This window comes from Capsicum annuum, chromosome 7, assembly GCF_002878395.1.
Source record: "Capsicum annuum cultivar UCD-10X-F1 chromosome 7, UCD10Xv1.1, whole genome shotgun sequence".
Lineage (NCBI taxonomy): Eukaryota > Viridiplantae > Streptophyta > Magnoliopsida > Solanales > Solanaceae > Capsicum > Capsicum annuum.
This window is the reverse complement of record NC_061117.1, coordinates 184,852,700-184,857,693: the sequence shown is the minus strand read 5'-3', so window position 1 is coordinate 184,857,693 and position 4,994 is coordinate 184,852,700.

The following is a 4,994-nucleotide window of genomic DNA, read 5'->3' as shown; positions in this document are numbered from 1 at the left end:
CTCAACATAGTAGGCCAGTTCAGGCAGTGATGCAAACATTAGAGGTTGGACATCTAAGTTAGATTTTTTATGTCTCGAAATACACTTCACAGGGTTCATCTCAATAGTTTTTAGGTTGTGGTGTCCATATCGAATGTTTAGGTCATTCTCGATAGTTGTCTTCCAAGTCCTATTATTAGTGTGGTAGTCTAGATTATCTTTGAAGGAATTGTCTAGTATACAGTCACAGGGGTCCACCATAGGGTCATCAATCTCATAATAGAGAAATAACACCCTCGGCTAGGGGTCGAGATAGGTGTTAGGGAGGTAGAGGTGCACCACCAACTGGTAAGAAAGGGGGTAGAGGAGTGACTTATGCGATAGATAACAGAGCTCATTGTTGTGCCTTTTTATGGAAGCCCGAGGATGAGTCTTCTAATGCTGTCATTACAGGTATCGTCTTAATTTACCATCGACCTACTTCGGTGTTATTTGATCCTGGTTCTACTTTCTTCCCTGTCTGCATATTTTGCTTCCAGTCTTGATATGATATGTGGGTCTATAGTTGTGTGAATTCGTGTTTCTATCCCAGTAGGTGATTCTTTAGTGGTGGATCTGGTGTACTGATCTTGTATTATTTTTATTTTTTAGTGTGATACCTGGGTAGATTTATTTATCCTCAATATGGTCGATTTTGACATAATTTTATGCATTGATTGGTTTTCTAACTATTATGCTATCTTAGACTGTCATGCCAAGACAGTTACTTTTGGCTATGCCTGATCGTCCGAGGTTATAGTGGAGTGGTGTTTGGAGTTCGTATCCTAAGAAAGTGGTCTCATTCATTTAGTCCCAATAGTTAGTTCAGCAGGGGTATTTATTATATTTGACATATGTTCATAATACTGGTATTGAGACACCTTTTTTGGAGTGAGTGGAGGTGGTTAGAGAGTTCATGCATGTATTTCTACCGATTTTCCAGGTGTTCCTCCTGATAAAGATATTGATTTTGGTATTGATTTAGAGTTGGAAACTAAGCCTATTCCTATTCCTCCTTATAGGATGACACCAACTAAGTTGAAAGAATTGAAAGACCAACTTCAGAATTTTTTAAGCATGGGGTTTATTCGATGAATTATATCACCTTAGGGTACTCCAGTGTTGTTTATGAAGAATAAAGATGGGTCTATGAGGATGTGCATTGATTATCGACAGTTGAATAAGTTGACAATGAAGAATAAGTATCCTCTACTGTGTATTGATGACTTGCTCGATCAGCTTTAGGGTGCTTCAATGTTCTCGAAGATTGACTTGAGGTCAGGATATCATCAGTTGAAGATTCGAGCTTCGAATATTCCTATGATAACTTTTCAAACTAGATATGTCCTTTGGATTGACTAATGCCCAGTAGCGTTCATGGAGCTGATGAACAAGGTGTTTTTTCCATATCTTGATTCTTTTGTGATTGTGATCATTGATGATATTTTGGTGTATTCTAAAAGCAAGGCAGATCATGCGAAGCATTTGATAATCATACTCCAGAGGTTGAGGGGTGAGAAGTTATATGCCAAGTTTTTAAAATATGAATTTTGGCTCAGTTCTGTGACATTCTTGGGATACGTGGTGTTTAAGAATGGTATTATGGTCGATCCAGCCATAGTTAAGGTGGTTAGAAACTGGTCACGACCTACTTCACCTTTTGATATTCAAAGTTTTATTAGGTTGGCAGGCTATTACAGGTTGGCAGTCTATTACAGATGATTTGTGCAGAGTTTCTTTTTCATTGTAGCTTTTATGACTCGATTGACTCAAAAAAATATGGTTTTTAAGTGGTCAAACAAGTTTGAGTAAAGATTTCAAAAGCTCAAAATTCTATTGACTTTAGCTCCTATCTTGACCCTAATTATAGAAGGTGAGGACTTCACTATGTTTTGTGATGCTTCTGGTATTGGCTTGGATGGTGTGTTGATGCAGAAAAATAAGGTGATAGCGTATGCTTCGAGGCAGTTAAAGACAAAACAGAGAAATTATCCTACCCATGATGTAGAGTTAGTAGAGGTTGTGTTCGTATTGTAGTTGTGGCGACACTATTTGTATGGAGTTCATTATGATGTGTACACTGGTCATCGCATCCTTCAGGATATCTTTAAGCAAAAGGAGTTGTATTTGAGATAGCATATATGTATGGAGTTGTTGAAAGATTATGATATGACTATCCTATACCATTCTGGCAAGGCCAATGTAGTAGCAGCTTTCTTGAATAGGAAGGCAGCTAGTATAGGTAGTCTTGCACTATTGAGTGTGGAGGACTGAACATTAGCTAGAGAGGTTCAACTGTTGGCTAACAATTTTGTGCATCTTGATATCTCTGAGTCAGGTAGAGTTCTTGCATGCGTAGAGGTGAGGTCCTTGTTGATAAAGCAGATTCGAGACTGTCAGAGATAAGGTGATGCGAGGTGAGGCTACTGAGGCTATATTAGACCAGGAAGGTATTTTGAAAATTAAGTGGCTGATCTGTCTTTTAGAGTAGGTGATTTCACTAGATCAATTATGAAAGATCCCTATTGTTCACGGTATTCTATTCATCCAGGTGCAGCGAAGATGTATCATGACCTTAAACAACATTACTGGTGGTGTAGGATGAAAAGGAATGTTACCGAGTTTATGGCTAAGTGTTTGAATTGCCAGCAAGTGAAATATGAGCTCCAAAGACTAGGTGGTTTGCTTCAGAGGATGCCATTCCTAAGTGGAAATGGGAGTGTATCACCATGGATTTTGTAGCTGGGTTGCCTCAAACCTGGGAAAGTTTGAATTTATTTGGGTGATTGTGGACAGATTGACCAAATCAACCCATTTTGTGCTTGTGAAAATGAGCTATAATGTAGAGAAATTATCCAAAATCTATATTTGTGAGATAGTTTGATTACATAGCGTGCCCATTTCCATCATTTTGGATAGAGGGACTCAATGTACTTTAAACTTTTGGCATACTTTGCAATGGAAGTTAGGTACTCAGTTGGATATAAGTACAATATTTTATCTACAAATAGATGTCTAGTTAGAGCAGACTATTCAGGTATTGAAGGATATGTTGCGGGCATGTGTGATGGAATTCAGGGGGTCATTGGGATCAGTTTTTACTCTTAGTAGAGTTTTTCTATAGTAAAAGCTACCATTCTAATATTTAAATGGCTCTGCTTAAGGCTTTGTATGGTAGAAAGTGTAGATCCCAAGTTGGGTGGATTGATTCTTTTGAAGTTAGACCTTGGGGCACTAATTTGTCGAGAGATTCAACGGACTGAGTGAGATTGATCTAGGATCGAATCTTGGCGGCTTAGAGTAGATAAAAGAGTTATTCTTACAAAAGGGTTCGTAACTTAGAGTTCATGTAGGGTTAGCGGGTCTTGTTGAAGGTATCACCTATGATAGGTGTGATGAGATTTGGTAAGAAAGGGAAGCTCAATTTGAGGTTTATTAGGCCTTTTGATATTCTTCAGCATATTGGTCCGGTTGCTTATGAGTTGGCGTTGCCACCGGGCCTTTCAGCCGTGCATTCAGTTTTCCATGTTTCTATGTTGAAGAGGTACCATCCAAATGGTTCGCATGTGATTTAGTGGGACTCAGTGAGTTTGGATCAGAATATGACATTTGAGGAGGAGCCTATTGCTATCCTGGATGAGCAGGTTAAAAAATTAAGATCTAAGGAGATAGCCTCTATGAAGGTGCAGTGAAGGCATCGTTCTATAGTTGAATCCAATTGGGAGGTTGAGTCTAACATGCGGAGTATATATCCTCATCTCTTTGACAGTCCAGGTACCTTATTTCTCTTCACGTTCGAGGATGAATGTTTGTTTTCGTGGTGGATAATGTAACGATCCTTGAGTTGTTTTGTGAATTTTTCTTATTTAACCCTCCTCTTAGATTTTAGACACGATCTATGCCTTATGGGGAGGGTTTACTAATCCTCGAGGTGTTCAAAAGTAATTTAAGTCATTTTTTCTTAAGTTTAATAAAGTTAAGCCCGATTATGATTAACCTTCGATCATGACGACCTCAAATTAGTATTTAATTTCCCAATTGGTTCGGAACATACTTTTAGGGGAAAATGCCTTCTGGACACTTGTACTATGTCGGTTTTGTAAGTTGGACACTTCTATTTACATGTTTGTCATCTGGACCCTTGAATCCATTAAAAAACAACATTTTGCACCCTTTGATCGTTGACCTCGCCTATGTGGCATTGAAATGGTGACTAGGACAAGGAGAGTGTAGTTACTCTCCTAGGGGTGCGAGTGGGGGTCAATTTTTGGCCAATTTTACATTGAAATAATTAAAAAAAATATTAAAATTAAAAAAAAAATTAACCCTTCCCCACTCCACCCCAGCCCGTACCCAGCCCCACCCCCACCCAGCCCCATCCCACCCCAGCCTCTTTCATAAAATAATTTTAAAAAAATTAAAAAATATTAAAATTAAAAAAATAAATAAAAAAAGGCTCTTTTTTTCCTCCATCTTTTTTAATTTAAAAATATTTTTAAAAATTTAAAAATAGTATATATATATATATTTAAAAAAAAACCCTTCTCCACTCCACCCCAGCCCATCTCCACCCCCCACCCAACCCATCCCCCCCCACCCCCCTCCAACCCCCCCCTGCCCCCCTCCCCCACCCCCCCACCCCCCTCCCAGACCCATCCCCCCCCCCCCCCAGCCCCTTCCAGCCCCCACCCCCACCCCAACACTCTTCCAGGCCCCCCACACGTTCACTCTTTATTTTTTATTTTAATTTTCCCTCTCAATTCAATTCTTTTCATTTTTTAATTAAAATTAAAATTTGAAATCTTTTTATTTTTATGGGGATTAAAATTTAAATTTAACTTGAAAGTAAGTGATACTGAATATTGAAAAAAATTAGTGAATTTCACTTTAAAAAAATTATTTTTTTTGTGAATTTGTTAAAAATATTCAAATTTAAAAATAAAAAATTTATTATGTTTGTATATATGAATTTATAG